Raw genomic sequence first — 22,746 nt, forward strand, 5'->3', positions numbered from 1 at the left:
AAGGGTCTGGCATCTACTCCCTTTTTTAGTATATTTTTTTCTTATATACAGCAGATTTGGTGTAGCGTATAATTATGGATCAGTACGCATGCATTGACGCCTTGAAACTGAAAATCTCTCTCTTTATGTGTACACATATATGCAAACATGCACAATGGAGAGAGAGAGAGAGAGAAATTAATTTGATCACCCTGCTCAGTGACAAAGTCTGTACTTCTCAGTGCACAGAGAGAAGGGTGGAATGCCCGGTCAGTTATTAAGTGAAAATAAACAGCTTCACCTATTACATATAGCAACAGAAAAATTGTTTGAAGTAACTTAGTCACCATACACCTTTCCATCACCACAGTGAGGTGTTATGTTGTGGGGACTCATGATTACGCTCTGTTGGCATTCATGGCATCACATGCAAAAAAATGATAGTTATCACGCATACACAGAAGACCAAACGTGTAACATCTCATATTGTTCAGTATCCTGAAAACGATGTTACAAAAAAAGGAAATGTACTTGAAATACAAACATATGATTATGAATCAGAGATTAGCAATCTTATGTTTTTAAGTGTCGGGAACAAGCAAAATATGGTAGTGTTCAGTACTGTTGGTTCACACAGATAGCAGAAAGGCCGCAATACCTGTCATCATGGTTCCTGCACCACTGCCTGTGTAGTCTAAGCACACTGAAGGGGAATTGATGCAGCATCGTATTCACCACACCCCGAGGAAATAGAAGACTTATGTATTTTGCAGCTGCTCCTCTTACTGTTGCAGTTCAGTGTTTAGCCATTGCTGCTGACGAATCAGGTATCTGTGGTACACAAAGTCCATTTACTTCATTCATGTCATCAGCAGCTGCAATGAAACGCTGATTCTCGTACCCGACTAACAACACCTCATTTGCAGTATAAAGGCCAGCAAACGAAAAGAGGATGGATTAGCATAATCAAAATACATGAAAATGAGATTAAGAAGGCAAAGAAAGCCCATGAGAAGTAAACTTCGAACAACTAGAAGACAAAACCAAAGTACATTTGGAGATATGTCCAAGAAAGCTGAAACTGCAATGCAGACATAAGTGAACTGCATAAAGTGATGATGGTTTTGCCAAATCTGATTTAAGAAATTAAAAAAAGCTGAGACATTAAGTTCTTTGCTAGTGTTTTTTACAAATGAAAATATTTCCAATTTACCAGTACTGACTGAGTGCTCTACTAGTGTGTCGGTTTCTGAGATCAGGATAACTCTTAGCTGTTGAAAAATTGGCTTAGATGACTTGATGTCTTAAAGGCCCAGTGACCTGATAAAATGCCACCAAGAATGATAAAAGAGATAGCAAGAGGACGGCCATTCCCACTCCCATTGTAGTATAACAGGTCATTGGAATCTGGAATTGTTCATAAAGATTGGAAAAAAAAAGAAAGAAGAAGAAGAAAAAAAGAAGCTGACGCAACAGCAATATTTAAGAAAGGATCTAGATCTGAGGATACTACCTGTCAGTCAGTCTTGCAACACATGAAAGAATTTATAATCCTTTGTAACAGATGCCATTATTTACCACATAAATGTAAATGATTTGCATGTTAAGTGCTAACGTGGCTTCAGAAGCAAAAGATGTTGTGTCACGCAACTTTTGAAAGTGATGGAGGAGATAAACTAAATTACTTTGCGATAGTATATAATTTATCTAGACTTTTATAAAGCATTTGATAGTGCACCACACGAACTATTGTTGAGAAAATTAGAAGCATATGGTATAGTCGGTAGTTTACGCAAAATGTCAGGAGACATTTTAACAGGAAAAAGTCAAAAAGGCAACTAATAATGAGTACTCCTCAGAGGCTGATGTTTCTAGTGGAATCGCGCAAGGACGTATTTTAGGACTAGTGCTCTCCAATAAACGACCTTCCAGAGACTATAGAATAATCAAGTAAAAGTGTTGCCTATGATACCAAAATATATAATAAGGCATGCAACAGTAACATTTTGCAACAAGATTTAAAGAAATTCCTAGCTTTGACAGAGAAATGGAATTTGCATTATGATATTGACAAATGTAAAGCGATTGACGTTGGTAGAAAAAAATCCAAACATAGGCTATGCAACTAAATAATGGCACAAACACAGTATTTAATATATATATATATATATATATATATATATATATATATATATATATATATATGTGTGTGTGTGTGTGTGTGTGTGTGTGTGTGTGTGTGTGTGTGTGTGTGTGTATTTGAAGCTGAAAAAGACCCCAGAATCACCTTGATATAAATTTTTCGTTTGACCCGCATATTCCCAAATTACTGGAATAATGAAAGGTACTTTTACTTACCTTGACCGTGACACCTTTGTAAGATTATTCAAAGCTCTGGTGCGAACTCACTTGGAATATGGAAACTCTGTGCGGTGCCCTTATCTCAAGCGCCAATCTATTGCAGTCAAGAAGGTGCAAAGAAAAGCCATTAAGCTTGTAAAAGAATAGGGTAGGCATGGGTAGTTGCGAACTGCGTGTAACTGCGAACGATCCGTATACCGCCCCACTAAGAAGCGTTCTTAACGGTTGCATTTCAGAATTCAACACCTGCTTCGACCTTTTTCTAATACCTTTACAAGTACACATTTCAAAGAACCAGTCAAATGTCAGCTATTTCTGGCTATTTCCGCGCTATTTCTTCTCTTCGCGCACCACTGCCGACCAAGGTTACAAACGTACTCTCAAAATCCTAAAATCAACGGAAACAAGTTGTAGGACTTTGACACAGTTTACAATGGTTGATTAGATCGGATATGTTGAATGCGCATTACCAGTGCTGGGAGAATTCAAGAAAGCATACTGGTGACAGATCATAATGTCAGTTTTGACAGGAATCTGCAAAATAGTGTCGTTTGTAATTAGACCATAGGATATTTTGACGTGAGTCTATTTACGAACGATGCTGCAGTTACTGAGCACGCTCAAAAAGGGTGTGTTGTGTGCGGTGTGGGGTGTGTGTGTGTGTGTTTGTGTGCATGTGTGATCAAAACCAACAATACCACAGTCTGGTGCGATGTTCTAATAATATGTTGTGTCTAATGAGTTAAAGACCTTCTCCTGTTTAAATTGCCTGCATGTACCCAAAGCCATCGTTCGCAATTAGACTTGCTCGTTCGCATTTACCCTCAGGGACCCTTGCTATTTGAAACGTCGAAAAAACGTTGATAAGAATGAGCAGACGAACTTTTACTGGTGCAACCAATCGGAGAAAGCCTTCAAAGGTAAAATAACTACGTTTGACTATCCCACGACATGTTATCTACAGTACACACTTTGAGCTGGTTGCTTCGACTGGATCGTTCGCAGTTACCCATACCTACCCTGTAGTCACATGACTAACAATGATCGATTAAGTTATCTAAAGTTAAATTCCCATAAAGGTATAGAAGGATATGTGGGACTATTAAAAAAGCTTCGAAGATTGCTTTGCCCCAATCCTACTGCTACCACAATTTAGATAAAGATATATTTCTTAAACTTTATAAAGCATTGGTTAGATCACAAGTTGAAAATATGGTAATATTGTGTGGCACCCATACATCAACAGACAATCTATAGCTATAGAAAGGGTACAAAGAAGAGCAACTAAGTTATTAAAAGAATACAAATCTATGAGCTATGAACAGAGACTTATATACTTAAATCTGCATTCATTAAAGGGTAGAAGGCTAAGAGGAGATTTAATAGAAACTTACAAAATGTTAAATTGCTATAATGAAGCCAATGTGAATAATATTTTTAGAATGTCAGATTATGGGAGTACAAGAAATTCAATGATGAAAATTTGTGAAGAGCACTGTAACCTAAAGAAAAATTCATTAGCTAATAGAACTGCACTACTATTGAAAAAAAAAAAAACCAAAAAAACTTGCACAAAATACTAATGTGTTCAAAAATCTCCTTGACATGAACATCAATTTAAAAGAAAAATTTATTGATTTTGACGAGTAAATTAGAGTACATGTAAATGAAAACATATGTGTATCCCACAAACACAAGGAGACAGATATTGAACGGGACATGAAAATAATAATTAAAAAAAAAAAAAAAAAAAAAAAAAACGGCCGTGAGGCCTAGGCAGTCAAATGCCAGTCCCTACTACTACTACTACTACTACTAAAGTATATGGCTGAACGTCATTTCATGAAAGGAAAGTGGGCGATTTGGATGTCGTCATTGCGTGACGTCTAATAAACAAATACTGTCACCAAAAATCTGAAATGACGCGAAGCTGTCACGTCTCTCCACGACTGGCAAAGAACTGTGGACTTAACAAAAACAGTGTGAACTGATATTTAATTGATGTCTAGAATTCGGTGTTTCAAGAAACTGAATGCGGCAAAGCTGTGTAGAAACGATCTTCAAAATAACGAAAGGGGAACGGTTTAAACAGTGAGAGCATCGAAAATTCCAAGACAGCTACCTCCTTAGCTGAAACAACAACGAAATAGAGACGTAGTTTCCACGAAGCCACGAAACGGCGGGCCTTTCCTAGCACTGGCAGACTGATGTTTTTGACAGCTTATAAAAGCTGTCCACGGCGTGATATGCTAATCCTGAGTGGCCCACCGTACACGCCTGATGAGGATTATGTGCGTTGCTGTTGTCCTTGTATTCTTCACCGATCGTCATAGACTGCAACTGATACATGCAGGTGCTTTGAGGGTGTTCTCTCTCTCTCTCTCTTTCTCTCTCTGGCTTTGGCTGCTGTGTGAGTTTCTGTTTGTCTGTCAGTCTGTCTTTTTTTCCCCAATGAGGAGTCAGAGTATGCGAACTGTTCTACACAACATCTGCTTTAAAAAAAAAAAAAAAAAAAAGAAAAGAAAAGAAAAAAAGAAAGAAAGAAAAGAAGAAGAAGAAAAAAAGAGCAAATGTCTGATCCACTCATAAACCCAAAGCTCTTGGTCAAGGCCTTGAGAACCTGGTTTGCGGAACATAGAACTGCCGGTTCTTTCTGTCTGTCTGTCTGATTGTCTGTCTGCGCCCCCCCCCCTCTCGCGCCCCCCCTCCCCCATCTATCTATCCATCTATATATTGATCTCTCTCCCTCTCCCACTCTCTCCCTTTCTCCCCCCCCCTCTCCCTCTCTCTCACTCTGTCTCTGTGGTGTTTGTTTCCATTTGAAACTATAGTTTGTATTGTTCTGGTCATTGGAATGAGGTATTTGGGTGTAAATATTGATCTCTAGCCACAAATGAATTGTTTAGCGATATTTCTATGTGTCAAAGAGAAAGAGAGAGCGTGTATATGTATTTGTGTACGTGTGTATGTAAGAAAATTGAATCATTGATCATCCTTTCCTGTCGTGGTTCCTTTAATGTGCATCAAATCGAAAGTGGGAAAGAAGACAATGAAGAACAAAGGGTGTAAAATGTACTCCAAATCAGATGCATTACGTAACAAAGCATTGGACTGAAAGAAAATGGAACATTTTGTCGCATTAGGTTGTTGTTTTTTCTTAAGCCTTATACTAGATATATTCAATCATTTATTTAGCCGTCTATTTATATCATTGAATTCATCGCTTTTCGCCAAATCTGTTTTCAAGTACCCTTCAGATTCAATACACCAGAAGCTTTTCATCATAAGTTCCCTACCATATCACAAGCCCACCACATCATAAGCTCTCTTTAACATCCCTCTATGACGTCATGAAGTCTGTCAATAGTAAGCTCTTCATCATACCATATGCGATCGATCACATACGCTCTCCATCACATCATAAGCTGCAAATAAAACCACCTCCATCACGTCATAAGTTTTCCATGACATTATAAGTTCTCCATAACATCTACTCAATCACTTCATTAGTTCTCCATCATATGACTTTATAAGCTATCAAAAACATAAACCCCATCACATCATAAACTCTCAGTGACATCGACTCCATCACATCATACGCTCTCATTGACATCAAATCCATCATATCAAAACTTCTCCATGACATCCAACTCCATCAGATCATAAGTTCTCTATGACATCCAACTCTATCACAAGCTCTCCCTTATATCGTAAGCTGTCATTGACATCCAGCTGTCCATGATATCGCAAGCTCTCCATGGTAACCAGCTGTCTGTCATATAAGTTCTCTATCACATGACCTAGATACAGATTCCAAAGACTGTCCGTTGACTTTGATATCAGTGTTGATGCCGTTGATGTTAATCGCCATGGTAATTGTTTTTTCTGCACTGATTTCCATTCCGTATGCCCTGGAGGACATGTCAAGTCTTTCTGCTTCGTGAGAGTTCGGTCTCATTTCCTGCCAAGCCATCAATGTCATCAGCGAACCGAAGATTTGTTATAGTTCTGCCTCCAGTGGTGACGGTGCCCTCATGGTCTTCCAATGCATCCGACATGACACGTTCCAGGAACATGTTGAACAGTGTAGGGGATAGTATGCAACCGTGTCTGACTCGTACTGTTGTCCTGAACCAGTTTCCAATGGAACCGTTGTGGAGGACTCCACTGGTTTCCTTGTCGTATAGTTGTTAGATAATTTGGATGATATTGGGGCTGATGTATTTTTTCATAGTCGCACACAAAGCCTCATGCCACACTGTATCAAACGCTTTGCTGAAATCTACTAAAACATGGTTTTGAGGTTGCTGAGGTTGAAGATATTTCTCGCATATTATTTTCAGACTGAAAATCTGTTCTGTGGTGCTGGTAGGCCATTCTCATGTCTTCCAGAGTCGGTTACAAAGAGTTGTGAGTAATGTTGATTGTGTCTTCTACTCCTGCCTAGATGAGTCCTGTAGGTACATTGTCAATTCCAGCTGATTTTCCTTTCTCCAATGACTTTGCTGCTGCATCAACCTCTTCGCTAAGAACTGGCTGCTCTTCCTCCTTAGTTGCCGAAGCGCAATGGAGTATTGCTGGGTCGCCGATGGTTCTGTGGTTATAAAGTTCTGAACAGTACTCTGTCCATCTGTCAGTGATCTCTTTCTTTTCAGTGAGACATTTTCCAGCCTTGCTTCGAAAAGTGGGGACTTTGGCTTCATAAACTGTCCGTAAAATCAACTCCATCACATGGTAAGTTTTCAGTCACACGATAAGCTCTCCATACCTTCAACTCCATCACCCGACAAGCTCTCCATACCTGTCAACTCCATGCGGTCATAAGCTCTCCATAAAAATAAACTCCGTCACATCATAAGTTCTCCATCATATCCATCTGCATTGTAAGCTTTTCAGCACATCGTCAGATGTCAATGACGTCCAGCTCTTCGTGACATGGGCTCTTCATGATATCATATCAATGATGATTCCCGCAATAATCGGTCATATTCTAACGACACGCTTTCTGTCAACAACGACGACAATAATCACTCAACATGACTGTGCATTCAATGTCATTAACGTACGAGATCACTGCACGAAAGTGCACGAAAAAGTAATCGTGCATGACGTGATGACGGTGACGATCAGATGTGGGATGGTAGATGTGGATCTTTTGTTTGATGACAGGTCCTGGACGTCATCAGGCAAACCCAGATGCCCGATATGAGGCACCAGGGCCCTCACCCACTGGGCTACCTGACTGTAAGGACCCTTGTGGAACTGAGGAGAGTCTGCAGAAACCAGGACTAGAGACAGGCACCACATTGGGCACCTACAGCCATCTCTCTCATTCCACACCAAGACACTCCCCGGCAGGACGTTCTCAGAAAAGCATTTCCGACGATAACCGCCCACACCGAATTCCTCTTACGTCACAGACAAAGTCGAATAATACCAGTGACAGAAATTCTAACCACTCAGTTTTCGGTGATATTGATCGTTCTTATTCTGAGTTTGTGAAGAAAGAGACGACGGTTTTAAAGAAACTCACTCAGAAAACTGGCCATGGAAAAAGTGGGATTTTGGATTTACTTGAAAGGAAAACCCGTCTGCAGACCGCCCACTGGACTACCAAAGGGGAAAGGAGTGTTCTGCAGACCGATTCACGGCACAATGCTCGGACTAGAGAGCAACGTGCTTCCATGGAAATGAACAAGAATATGAAGCCGAGGAACAACTTGTCACTGCACCGATCTCGGCGGAATTCACTTAACACTGAGCATGAGAATGGAACAGGGAATGACGGGAATGACAATGGAACAGGGGATGACGACAATGGAACAGGAGATGACTTCAAAACAGACTCGCCCCCACCTTTGTACGACGACACCACAGAGTCCACCTCCCTTCTGGACGAGCCTACAGGATTCAAGAAAGTGGCATTGCTCGTCCTGTACACTTTTCCCGCAGGGATGTTCACGGGCTACGTGGCCATTGCCATCCTTTTCTACGTCCGCTACAAGCGGTTCCTGTGCTGCACTTCCAAGTGTGAGGAGATACTGGTCGCCTGCCTCTGTCTGTCAGATTATCCCAAGACGTTCCAAAATATCCCCAACCTGGTCCACCTGCAGATCAGTCAGCGTAGACCGGAACCATTTCAAGGAGACCATCCTGACATACAAAATTTGCGGAAGCAGTTTGAAGAGGACCAGCGCTTCTACCAGCTGTATGGGAAAGACCCCATGACAAACGAGGCGGTCGGGGACTTTGTGAAGTTCCACGATGACCCTGCCCTGAGCAAACAGGAATGGGGGAAGAAGCGGATGATGTGGTGGCTGGCCAACGACCGACGTCGCTCTCTGAAAGGCATATTCACAGAACCAGGGGGAACGCCAGAAAGCAGCATGTATGCTAGCGGTGAAAAGAAGTGGTCCGCCGACTTCACCAGTGTCAGCGAGCAACAGGGTACCTCATATAGGATCAGCACTACCAGCTTTTCCAGGGATTACGGAGTGGATGATGAAGCCAGCATGGCTTCCTCACAGGCAACAAGCGTCGACTCAGAGACAACGACCAATGCGTAAGACGACGGCCAAGATGTTGCTAACTGCCAACAGGGCAGATGTCACGGGACGAGAGTGCTTTGAACTAGTGAATGTGGAATGGGGGCGGGGGAAGTTTGAGAAAATGAAAAAGCACGGGAAGAGAGAGAGAGATAGAGAAAGAGAGAGAGAGAGAGAGTTCATTCTGCTCAGCCATCACTATTAATTCCCAAATGAAAAAAATCCCTGCCGACTTCATTGCTGTTTTAAGTCCGTTTCGTGGTCGCCTCAGTTGTTTCTCGATTTCAGAACTTGTCTTCTTGTGTCGCACACACCAACGACATAACTTCACTTGGTGACAGTGACTGACTTTGCCAAATGTCAGTTTTAGAGCATATGTGTGAGTGGGGTTAGGGAATGGGGGTGGTATGATGTCAGGAGAGAGAAAAGAAACCGTAGCCCAGTTCTGCGTCACTCAGTGGCGTGTATTGAACTCTTTCGAAACATTTGCATTAAACATTTGTTAGCAGTAGTTATCTATCATGCTAATTCTAAATGGTCAAGTGATGTCCATAAGGGAAAGCTTTGCTGCGAAAAAAAATTGCCGCACGAACGGCCTGCCGTTAAGCTCACGTGGTCTTCGGTCCCTGAGTCTAAATTAAAATCTCCAAAGTACAGCAATTAGCGTTGACTAATCACTGCGCCATTGCGGTGCTGTGCTATTAAACTCATGGAGGTTAGTATGTTGACGCCATTTTCTAATGCAGTAACTGAGAGTTTGAAGCTTTGATTGTTCCACCAGTCGCGAAATAGACCAGTCTGAGGTCAAGGTCGAACTCTGAGCTAAACAGTTTGATTGGTCCATCATCGCTAGCGTTGATCGTCAATGGGGCAAAGGTGGGTTCAAATGCAAGTAAACAGGTAGAACGATTGTTCAGCGCATGGTGGTGTGTCCATCGAGATCGATGATGACCATCGTTGTCATCCAGATGGGGGGATGGGGGGATGGGGGGGAGGGTGGTGGTGGGGGGTGGGGGGAAGGATGCTCATGAATCTATCTGTGAGTGCGCAGATGGCTGAATAGTCCCAATCTGCGCACGAAATGTTCGCTGACAGTTGGGGCAGACAAAGACAAGGCATATCATTGTCAGGGAGCTTGTTTGCCCGTGACTTTCTGGCCTGCCCTCTTCTGTACAGCTGTAGCAGTCCTGTTGGCCTCGCACAACCTGGCGCCTTTGTGCACAGCAGCGCGCCATTTGTCACGGTCCACTGCAGATTCCTCCCAGGAGTCAGGGTTGATATCAAACGCTTTCAGAGAGACTTTCAGAGTATCTCTGAAGCGCTTCTTCTGACCTCCGTGTGATCTCTTCCCTTGTTGCAGCTCGCCATAGAAGAGCCTTTTGGGCAGCCGATGGTCTGGCATACGCGCCACGTGTCCAGCCCAGCGAAGCTGGGACTGCATCAGGATGGTGAAGATGCTGGGAAGGGTGGCTTTTGCGAGCACTCTGTGTCTGGGGGTCTTGTCTTGCCACTTGAGGTTCAGTAGCTTCCTGAGGCATGTTGTGTGGAAGTGGTTCAGCTTCTTGGCATGTCGTTGGTACACTGTCCAAGTTTCGCAGGCGTACAGTAATGGGGGGGAGAATACTGCCCCTTTTAGAAAACCCTTTTGCTTGGTCTCAAGAAATAAGCCCCCTTTTGTTCCCAAAATTTGGGAATTTAACTAAAAACCCAAAAAATTCGCCTTTTTTTTTTGCAAAACCTGGAAAGTTCACTTAAATTTTTCGTCGATGGTCCCCCATTTTTGTGACAGTGGGGGCGCCAAGGGATTTTAACCCCCCTTTCCAAACCCCACTGAGTCCCTCGACCGGGTTTCCCTTTGTGAAATTTTGGGGTCAAAGTAGGGGGTTTCCCCGGGGCCCCCCGGCTGATGGGAACTTCCCGTTTTTCCCCCCGTGCGATGGTAAGGGGCCCAAAATTCCTGCTTGGGGAGTGGCAAAAAATTTTTCGAAAAACTGAGTTTTCATGTTTACTTCCCAACCGCGGGGAGGGCACAATCAACAGCAAAACAAAAAGCTCTGTTGGGTGTCCTTTATACCCTTTGTTTTTTTCTTGAAGCCTTCTGAGGTTAAAACACTTGCCATCTGTTCGGTACTTTTGGGGCCCAAACCCCCAAAATTTGCCATCTCTGAAGGCAAACAGAAAACATTGCAGAAACATTTTGGGTGAAAAAGCGTTTGGGGGCCAGGACCCAGCCTTGCCCTTTAAAAAACCATTTGGACAAACAAAAGGGGGCAATGTTCCAAACCATTTTTTCCCCGGACCGACCCCGCATGGCCCTTTATGGAATTTGGCTGGAAACCCAAAGGAAAAAAAATTTCCGAGGGGGATCCTACTTGGGGCCCTGATCCCCCCACAGTCCCCCCCTCCCACTCACGGGGTCGAAAGGGCCTTTTTTTGAAAGGGCCCACATAGGGGGAGAACAGATCCCGCATTTTCTCCTGACATTTCTCTTTCATTTTGCCTTTCAACAAACACCATTTCAGGGGTTTTCCCCCGCCTTTCCGGAAAACCACATTGGCTCCCAGGCAAATTACCTTGGTCAAGGGGTTTCGGTTTAGGCGGGTTTTAATTTGGTCCCGGCAATTAAACTTTCCTGCATGGAGACAAGGGAAAAGCCCCCCCAAGGGTTAAACCCCCATTGGGCCCCCCCTTTCCGGGTTTTCCCCCCCTTTTTTGCTTGTAAAAAGTGAAAAGATAGATTCCCCTTTGAAATCCTTTGGGGGGTCCCTCCCCCCCCCTTTTTTCCCCCAATAAATGGGAAAGTGAAAGGGGCCCCTTTTCCCTTCAGCACCCGGGGCCCCCATCCTTGTAAACCCTGCTGGTAAAGGGGGCTGAGGGCCCGGGGGCTTTGGCCCCGGATAACAACGGAAATTTTTCTTTCTGGGTCCCCAAAAGTTTTGGCGGATCGTCCATGCTTTGTTTTATGGGGACCCTTTTGGGGGGACGGTCTAAGGGGGGTTTTTTTATCAAATTTTTGGAGAAGGGCGAAAAACAATGGGTTTAAAGTGGCCCGCCCCCTCGTTCGAAATGTTTTTCTCCTTCCGGGGATCAAGGTTTTTCCCTCAGCAAAAAGAGGAGGGGGGTGAAACCGAGGAATGGGGGGGGGCCGTAGGAAATTCCCTTTTTAAAGGATCAAAGAACCTCCCTTTATATCCGGGTTTTCCGCAGCATAAACCCCTTTGGGTTCTCAAACACTTTGTTTCCCCCTCCCGGGCCCCTTAAAAAACCGCAAACTGGCTTTAACTTTTTTTGCTGAAAAGTCCTGGCCCCGGGTGGCATTTTATTAAAGCATCCCTTTTTTTGAAGGGGGAAAAATTTTGGGGGTTTCTCAGGTTGGGGTCCTTTGGGGGGTGGGCGGGGGGGCGGCGTTTTCCCCCTTTTTTCCAAAGAAATCCCTTTATTTCCAAACACAGTTTTTTTTCAAAAAACCAGTTTTTTGTGCTTTTTTTCTGGTTCCCTTGGGGCCCCCCGGGTCTCTGAACTGTACTATAGAAATTTCCCCGGGGGCCCCCCCCAAAACCAGGTTCCATTCCATCAAACTTCCCCCCCAAAAAATGGTTTTCCAAAAGTAAGGCGGATTCCAAAACGATTTTTCCAGCAAGCTCCACAAAGGACTGTTTGATGGTGATGCTTTTTCAGCTTAGCGATGTTGAGCCGTTTTTGGAGCCTTCTGGCCTTGGGGGCGTCTCTTGGTTGGATTCGAATATTCAACTTCGAGACTACAAGACGATGGTCTGTCCAACACCTCGGCGCCGCACATGGTCTTTGTTACAACGTACAGCTTGCCTATCCCCTTTTCCTGACGATGACATATCGATGAGATGCCAATGCTTTGAGCGAGGGTGCATCCATGACGTCCTGTTACGGGTGGGGAGGCAGAAAACTGTGTTGGTTATCAGCAGTTCGTGCTCTGCACAGGTCTGAAGCAAAAGCAATCCATTTGGGTTGCGTGGCCCACACCGTGCTTTCAATCACTTCCATCCCAGGAGATGTAGTCAGAGCCAACTCTAGCAATTGAAGTCCCCAAGAATGATGAGCTGTTCTGCTTTAGGGATGGCAGCAATGACAGAGTGAAGGTCCTCGTAGAACTTCGCCTTCACTTCATCCGGGTTGGTCATGGTTGGGGGCTAGGCACGACAATGGTGAGGTGCTTCTGCCAGATGCCAGTGGGAGTTTCATGGTCATAAGCCTATCGTGGGCTCCCTTTGGGATTCCAGCTAGCTTGCTGACAAGTGCTGTTTTTACTGCAAAACCAACGCCAGCCTCACGTCGCTCTTCGCTTCCTCGTCCTCTCCAGAGAAGGTGTAACCAGATCCCCGTTCACAGAGCTCGCCTTCGCCTGCAAGCCGAGTCTCACTCAAGGCTGCGATGTCGATGTTGTATCTGGCGAGTTCGGATGCAACTAGTGCTGTTCTCCTTTGGGGTCTGTCCGCATTATCTCTGTCCAGGAGAGTCCTTATGTTCCAAGCACCAATGGTGAGAGGAACGAACCTTGTTTATTTTTCTTTTTCTTTCTCTTTGTTTCGACCGCTGATGTAGGTCCCCGCCAGCCGCGGTATGCTGGCCAGGGTGATATGGAGCAGGCAATTTTTTAGGGCACCTTTTCTAGCCCCTTCCTCATGCCAGGGAGGTGAGCAGTGCATTCCTAAAGAGGGCTGCTCAGACGCTCAGACGGCTGCCGAGCTCCATCGCTGCTCCTGTCGACGAAGAACGACCCTATGGCCTGAGCCGCCTGCGTGCAGGTCTGCGGCTGCGACTTGCCAGTGTACCCACACCTGTCGATTCGTCGCCTCAGCCTGTCGCCACAGGACTTGGGGGTGATGAATGAAGGATGAAAGGTCAATTTGGATGACTGATAGACTTGCGCGATGAGTTTGTTTAAAGTGAAGAGAGTTTGCGCAACGTCAACCTCACTCTCCGTCCGGGTCCAACCATTTCCAGTGCAAGAACTAAGTCGAGACGACTGGAGGATGAGCACGGATGCAGTGGATGACCAAGATATCCTTTCGGTGTCTCATCTTGTCTCTCTGCACTCCACAGTGCGTTGCCTGTAATCGCCTTCCTCTCCGTTGAACCGATAGGTATCATCCGCAGATTTCTGCGGATCCAGACTTCGCATACATGGGTAGACACACCCCGGAGGCCAACTGCGTGGTGGCATGCACACAGCACAGTGGAGCTAGATGGCCGTCGGTGGCTCTCCCGAGCCGACGCCCTTTTATGGATCTCCATAAGGGTGTCTAGCACACCCGCCTCACCAGTCCCAGAAGGAGCGGTGGAGAGTGCCGGTTTAGTCGTCGGCAACCCGACCCTGAACAGGTTGTACTGGATTACAGGTTACCAGTAGCAGATCTAATGACCTGACCTGACACCGCTTCAGCGCATTACACACACACACACACACACACAGAGGAAGAGATTCTAGCTCAACCGGCAGCTCGCCCTCTCTGAAGTGAGACTCTTTTGTTGTACGCTGAAGAAGAAAGGAATAAAACATTCTGGTGAATGAAATGAAATGTAACAAAACCATTCAGACAGGATCAATGTAATAACTTCTTCTTCTTCTCCCATATCTCTGTGCACACAGAGTCATTGGGGAGCTGCACAGCCAGGTCTGTCGGTAGTGTGTCAGAGCCTGGGTCTCTGTGCAGAACTGTGATGTGCACACACAGAAAGTTAGAGGACCTCCGACGAAACTAGCAAAAGGGTTTGCCACGGACTGGATAAAAGCATTCGACCAGGAGGACCCGGAATCTTTATTTTTATCATTCTTTTCTTTTATCATTATTATTATTATTATCCTTCTTTTTTTTTTTACCCCCTTCATGGGTGGTGGTCTAGGTGGGAGTCTTTTGAATGAGACGACAAACCGATGGACTCTGTGCACCAAGCACGTGTTGTACGTAAAAAGACATCACGGCAACAAAGAGAGTGGTCCCTTGTTTATAAAACGCACAAACAAACAGACGAGACAACAAAATGGTTAAAAGCAAAAGAAATAAACACCCATACATTGCCCCCCCCCCTCCCCCATACAGACAGGAAAGGAGTGAGGAAAAAATAAGACGTTGCACTTTAGCGACTCCCCTCCTCTGGATAAGGAGCCCGAATCCCGCACTGGAAAGTGATTGTATACAATACAATAATAAAATACACGATACATGCAACAATACAACACAACATCATATAATACAACACAGTACAATATAATGCAACATAAAACAATACAACACAATATGATACAATGTAACATAACACAATACGATACATTATCCAAAGCAGTGCAACATAAATTGATATAGCAACAACAACAACAAATTATATATATATATGTGTGTGTGTATATATATATATATATATATATATATATATATATATATATATCATACTCCAACAGTGCGATACAGTACAACACAACACCATATGATACAATGCAACACCATGCAATGCAATGCAATATGATTTGATCCAGCTAAATAACAACAGAAAGAAATCCATCGTGATCTGGATCGGCTCGAGCTCGGATACAATGTTGGGCACAGCGCTGCAGCCGTCCCTTTCAATTTCTTTCTCCTGCTTGAAACGTACCTGCTACTGGAGGCAGTTCAACTGACACGGTTCATAACGACAATTTGTTAGCGTTTCATTTAATTCTGTTTTGTCGTTGATGTTAAAACACTGAAGTGCAAGTACTTTTTTTTTTTTGGTATCATATCTCGACCCAGGTTGGTTTTGGTTGGGTATCTCTCAGCCTCCAGTGAACTAGTCACACCTCAACAGCAACGTCTTCCTCGCCATTGTCTGTGGACCCAAAGGTCACCTGACGTTGGATAATCAATAGATTTATGAGTTCGTCCTACATGGAATAGTTAGTGCACAAAACAGACTTTGCTAGCTGAGGGGAAGAGGGGTTCGAGTTCAAGAGTGTCATTAACTACTTGAAGTTCCGAGAGAATGCCCCCCGTGGGGATGCTGGGGGTCTTTAAGTATAAATAGCATCTCCGTCTTCTGGAAATTATGTGTTAGAAATTTCCTCTTTTTTATCACTCTCTATGTTTCTGCCTCTTTTTTTTTTCTTTCTTCAATGTTGTATCATTTTCCTGCCTCCCCAATCCATTCCCCTTTCTGGTTTTTTTTCAAGCACGCCTTGATGTTTTGTTTTCTCTTTTCCGCAGTCTATGATGTACTATCTGTGTTGTTTTGCTCTGGCGATTAGGTAGTGAGATGTAAACACTGATATGGGCACTAGCTGCCCATTCTGCAGTGATATATGCCTATATGGCTTCTTTTTTTTTTAAATGTATTTTTGTTTCGCTTTGAAGAATTTGTTTTTGTTTTGTTTTTTTCCCTTTTTTACGATTTTTTTGTAATCTGGGGATGATAAATTTTGCGGAATGGCCGGCGTCCTCAGCATGGCCTAGTCTTATTTGCCATAAGGAGCTTGTTGGTTGGGATACACTGTCATGAACTGTGTTTTGTGGGTTTGTTTTTGTGTGGTTGTTTTTTGTGTGCAATTGTGACAGTTTTGTGTTGACGCGGTTGAGAATTTGTATGGTTTGACAGTCCTGATATGGCCCTGTGCGGTCGGCTGGAATATAAGCAACACTGAAGAACAAGATCAGTTCCGAGAGAACGATAGTTTCTCTTTCATTATCTTATCTCCTTTGCAAAAGCAGTTGGAGATAGCTACCATTCTGGCAATTGGATTGCGGAATACAAGCCGAGCAAGGACGTCCTCTGGGGAATTCGTTTCGTTTTGTTTTGCCGTTTACTTCTCTGGTCTGTTAGTTCTGGATCTTCTATCTTTCGTCTCTTTCTCTTCATGATTTCTTCTTTAAAATATCAACAACAACAACAACAACAAATTTTTTTTTCATTTTTCTTTTCCTCATCCTGTTCATTTACTTTTTTGTTTTCTGATTACATGTGAATGAATATTTCATGCTGGCTGTTTAAGATGACTGTCGACTTGTCATTTATGTAAATAAAATCTTGTTTAAAGTTAGCACATATCCAAACGTCCTTCTCCCTGACCCTCTCTTTCTCTCTTTCTGCCTGTCTGTCCCTGTCTCTTTCTCTCTTGTTAATTGATTTGATGCAGGCGAGCCCGCGCGCGTGTGTGTGTTTGTGTGGAGAGAGAGAGAGAGAGAGAGGTGGAAGGGGCGGGGGGAGGTAGTAACGTTTTGTATTGATGTATTACTCTTCGTCACAATAGATTTCTGTGTGTGAAATTCGGGCTGCTCTCCCCAGGGATAACGCGTCGCTACACTACATTCCCTTTCCCCCATCTTAGTATTCTGCCTGCAAGTGTATTTGTTTTTCTATCATCAAAGTTAATCTATCTGCAGAATTTTGCCAGGGACAACCCTTTCAGTTGTTACCATGGGTTCTTTTTACGTGCGCTGACAACTTGTTACACACGGGACCTCGGTTTATTGTCTTATCCGAATGACTAGCGTCCAGACCACCACTCAACGTCCAGTGGAGGGGGGGAATACAATCGATTATGGGATTTGATCCCGTGCGCTCAGATTCTCTTGTTCTCAAGGCGGACATGTTACCACTAGGCCACTATTCCACATAGCTTTGGGGTTTGACAGGCCCACGAAACTGAAAAAAACTCTGAGAGGATCGAATCCTCAACACTCGTCTGGATTCCCTTTGTGTCGTCCGGATTCCGAATTCCCTTGGTGCATGAGCAGCGAACGGCAACGCCAATGTCACCAATCCATTATTTGTGTCGACAATGAATAACTTGCTGCGCTGTTTCGAGCAGAATCGATGTCCATGAAGTATTGTATTGTACCGTACCGTTCCGTACTGTACTGTACAACACTGTTTGGTGCTGTATTACTCTTTTGTCACAACACATTTCTACGTGTGAAATTCGGAATGCTTACCCCAGGGAGATCGCGTCGCAACAGTGCAGCGCCACCATTTATTATGTTCTTTTTCTGCTTGCAAGCATATTTGTTTTCCTACCCAAGTGGACTCTTCTACACATTTTTGCCAGGGACAACAATACTGTGGTTCTTTTACGTACGCACAGTGCATGCTGCTCACCGAACGTCGATTTATCGTCTCGTTTGAATGACTTGCTCCAGGTCTGGTGGCGGGGGGGTTGAAATACTGCCGAGTGTTGGATGCGCTGAGGTTCGCTTCCCAGCTGTACTCGTAACAGCTAAGCCACCACAACAACATCATCACCCACACCATCAGTAGCCTCTTCCGATTGATCATTTGTCATTAAACTGTGTAGTCACAATCAGTTTTCAGAGTTCAGCTATAAACAATGATAATGTATGACCACAGCGACAGTTTTTTTTGTTTTGTTTTTTGGTCGAACAAGAATGCTTTCGACGTAGCTGATAAGATAGGTACCGTCAGATTTAGTGTCATGTAGTGCACCATGTCTAACTGGTGTAAATTAGGCCTGACGGTTTGAATCTTTCGGACAAATTTCACGCCTGACGCTGAATCAAGCAGCATCTTACAAAATATGTCCAGTCTGTGACCCTTTATTTCCTCTGCTTCAGTGACAGTTTTTTTGTAATGCCTAGATCCTTGTCTCAGTCGTTAGTCCATTGTATTGCTGTGAGCACGTTTTCTATGGCAACATTCGTGGGAGGGAGTGGGTGATCGTTTGTCATGTAGAAAGTATTCACGTTAATTCCTTGTTCCACCATTCTGTTGATGGTTCGAGGCAGGCAGTCTGGTAAAACTACCTCATACAAGTCACTATTACCACCATCACCCACACAAAAAGAGCCGGTCAGTGCTATTCCTCATAACTTTTCGTGCACGCATCCATTCACTCTCTCCCTGTTAAATCACTTATCTGCCCATAACACATAAACACACACGCACGCGAACGCACACACACACACATACGCACACTCGCGGCGCGCGCACGAGGTCTCGTGTTTATCACGCACGTAGCGCACGAAAACGTACCACGCAAATAAAGGAGTTGTTTCTGACATAATTCATCAGAAAAAAACCCGTTTTGAAAGGAAAACAATACACCGGCAGACTGAGAAAAGCAACAACAAACAAACATGGGTAGCGCTGCACTGTAGCGACGCGCTCTACCTGGGGAGTGCAGCCCAAATTTCGCACAGAGAACTCTGTTGTGACGAAAGATTAACACTCACACACCCACACCCTTTGCCCTCTTACACTTCCACCCACCCTACCACACACACACATCCCAACCTTCCTGCAGCCCCCAACACCCCCACCCCCATACAGAGACGAACACTGCACAGCGATGAGAAGTTGTGGCAGTTTTTGTTGTTGTCTTTTTTCTCTTCACCATTGCTCACCTTGTCCTATTTCCTCCAGTTGTTCTCCACATTTACAATGAAAATTTGCTTCAAAAAGCAGTTCTCCATTCCCACACACCAGCCCCGTCTTCTCCCTTCTCTCCCCTTAACTCAACCTCCCGTCTTCAACCATTGCAACACATCAGTGAACACTGACACAAACCAGCTAAGCGTCAACAAGAAATAACACGTTATGCATAATATCTATACAACAGAAATGTATAAATATATGTCTGCACGCGACACATCCGGACAACCCACTGCGCTGTGAATACCGAGTTTGTGCGGATTTAAATAAAAATGAGAGAGAAAAAAAGTGGGAAAACAGGTTTGGTTGAAAAGGACTGACTCCGCCTGCGAAAGGGTGTCGTCTGCTTTGCTTGAAAGGGCGCAGACGGGTCAACACCAGAAGTGGAGCAGTGAGGAACCGAATTGTATGTATGCTATCATATGATATCATCTTATATTTGGTCGCTGTACCTGTACATTTATTGTTTTCTGTATTGACGAAAATGTCCGTCCTTGTCTCTCCAGCAAGCTCTCTCTCTCTCTTTTAACTATGAAGGACAAAAGAACTGGTGTGATTTTTCTCTCTTCAGAATTAACTCACGCAATGCAATTGGGGAACAAGAAAAACGCGTACGATTTATTGATAACAATTCGTTTTAAAAATGAATTTCAAGATGATATCTTGCTCGTTTCTACGCACGCTTGCGCGCACGCGTTTATGAGAGTGTGTGCGTGCTTGAATTTCTTTTGTGTGTGTTTTTTGTTTTGTTTTGTTTTTGTTTGTTTGTTTTTTGTCGGGGGATGTGGAGAGAAGGGTGTGAAAACGGAAAAATGAATATTGTAATGAACACATGTCTGGAGGTCTTCACTGCGGAAAGGATATTTGAACGTTCCCTCTGTGTCTCTGTCCGTCTGTCTGTCACTCTGTGTGTGTGTGTGTGTGTGTGTGTGTGTGTGTGTGTAAGCTTCATTCGCTTTAACACGTATTTTGAACACTGGGAAACTGTGCTGTCCAATGTCAAATGTTGTCCAGCAAAATGTGGAAAAACAAACAAACTTGGCTTCCGCAACAGGTGCGTGCGTGCGTGCGTGCGTGTGTGTGTGTGAGTGAGTGAGTGCGTGCGTGCGTGCGTGCATGCGTGTGTATGTGTTGTCAGTGAATGATGTACGCACGTGTATGTCATAGTGAGCGTTTGTGTGTCCGCTCGAGCATTGATGATGGTGGAGAGGGGAGGGGGTTGGGGGAGGCGCTCGTGTGATATACTTTGTATGAGCATGACAGAAAATGGAGGGTATGAGCTTGGGAGGATGGCGGTGTTTGAAAAGTGTGCGCACACACACACACACACACACCACGCACCGCACACCACACACCAGCCTAATTTGGTGTTGCTAAGGTGGGAGGAGGGACTCTTACCACGGCAGCTGTTGCAGTCTCCCTCGCTGATTTCCTTTACCAGTCCTCCGTTACCTACACCCCACTTCCTCACTCACGCCCACCCACCTCCAATCGTCCTCCCTGTTTCCGACTGTCACTTTTAAGTCTTTGTGCGTGTAGGTGCTGTTTCTGCACACACCCCCTCCCCTCCCCACACACACACACACTCTCTCTCTCTCTCTCCCTTTCTCATTTTTTTCACATGCTGGTTGTCTGTGTATATGTATGTCTGTGTTCTTGGAGTCGATGTATATACCTACATAATATTATTATTTTCTCTGGCTTTTCCGCACCCCCTTTCTTCTTCTTAAGTTGTGGGAGGCGGGTGGGGAGGATGACCGAGTTGTGTTTTAGTGCACATGTATGACACGCTGTGACGTTTTATAGTTGTGTCCAATGTTTTTTTGGCGTTATAGGATAAGATTGAGACATAATTATTGACACGTGGATTTATTAACAAATGAACACAACCAATTAGTTTTGCTGACATAACAAGTGTGCCGGTATTTTAACGTACAAAACATCTTTTGTAAAGTCATCTGCCTAACAAAGCTTGGATTACGACACTGCCAAGCTGCCAAAACTCGTGCCGTGCGCACGTAATGACCTTCTTGCATGCATTTGGATTCCAAAGCATCAGGTGGGAAGATGAATTATACAGTGGATATTTATTGGTAATTGTTACGAGAAGACGAAGTGCGAAGATAATCATTAGTAACTGTCACAAGGACATTTTGGTCATTAAGAATTAGTCAGACGTTCATTAATTAATTTCGAAATAAATGCAGTGTCATTCATTCTCCTAGTATCTGATTCATGCAAGTGATACCAAACGTGTTTTCTGTCGACATGATAGTTTTAGCGTGACCAATCCAGTTTTTGTTTTCGTGCTTCATGTTGATGTGGCACACACACACACACACACACACACACACACACACAGAGTCATTAGGTTGGGAGCTTTGTACAAATGCTGTTGCCGTCCCACCCACGCTAATTACCATGACAACAGTTCACTGGTCAATACTTCTTTGTGTCAGTAGTTTCTAATCCCCCTCCCCCCACCGCCCACCCACTCCCACCCCTCTCTCCTCTCTCTCTCATTCAGTGTCTGTCTCTTTGTCTTTGTCAGCCACTTTGTCCCTCTTCCTCTCTCTTCAATTCAAAGAGAGAGAGTGTGTGTGTGTGTGTCTGTGTCTATGTGTGTGTCTCTGCCCCCCCCCCCCCATCCCTTCCCCAACCCCCCTCCTCCAGCCCCCGATCTCTATCCTGCTTCCACAGTAAATCATCTGCAATCCAGAGTCAGATTTAAAATGTGCTTCAAAAAGAACATGACAGAAAATTTAGCTGGCATGCCCATTATGTGAATTTCAAGTAGAAGATAACACCCGTTTGATACTTCAATGTTCGAAGTATCAAGGATGAAGAGAACGGTAGAGACATTCCCATTCCAAGTACCATAACTGTCCACAGGACCAACGCCTCGACCACACCACCCTTCACGGAGAAAGACCACAGCAATGAACAACTTGACCTTAAGGGTAGATTGCTAACAGGTCAGTTATCAACAGATTAATTGAACCAATCAAACAAACCCAATCGGCTGACCCGTATATACTAATTACCTAAATAATTAATCAGCTGATGAAGATACTGTGTCCGTGAGCCTCAAGGAGAAGGAAGAACGCTGCCGACGACCAAATTAACTTGCCGTCCCGTCATGAATATGTCAGGGACGCGGGCAGGCTTGATCCATATTGGCCACATCATCCCACTGGTTCTTGTAAGGCCAGAATTTTGGTTCTTTTCCGATCTGGGTAGTAACATTTTCTCTGCATTTACAGGACAGGTTCTGTTCGTTTTGTAGCGTCGTCAGTGTGGGGTTAGCGTATTCTTTATGAGATGAGTGAATGAAATTGAAGTGAATGCAAAGTGGACGGGAAAAGATTGGAAATGAGCGTGATCTGTAGACTGTCCATTATTGGGACATATTTATTGGTGTTAGGTGTCTGGTGCTAGGTGTATGGTACACTTGGACGATGGAAGATTT

General features: G+C 44.2%; 1 protein-coding gene across 3 annotated transcripts in view; it reads left to right on the forward strand.

The window, feature by feature from the left end:
• Window positions 1-19,593: 19,593 nt before the first annotated feature.
• Window positions 19,594-22,746, forward strand: part of LOC143284735 (gelsolin-like protein 1) — a 37,120-nt gene continuing 33,967 nt past the window's right edge. The window contains exon 1 of one of the 3 annotated variants that reach the window (XM_076591690.1): window positions 19,594-19,683. The gene's annotated coding sequence lies outside the window, so the exon portion shown is untranslated. The remainder of the gene's footprint in view (window positions 19,684-22,746) is intronic. The other 2 variants (XM_076591693.1, XM_076591689.1) reach the window with 2 other exon arrangements.

Source organism: Babylonia areolata, chromosome 8 (genome assembly GCF_041734735.1).
Source record: "Babylonia areolata isolate BAREFJ2019XMU chromosome 8, ASM4173473v1, whole genome shotgun sequence".
Classification (NCBI taxonomy): Eukaryota; Metazoa; Mollusca; class Gastropoda; order Neogastropoda; family Buccinidae; genus Babylonia; species Babylonia areolata.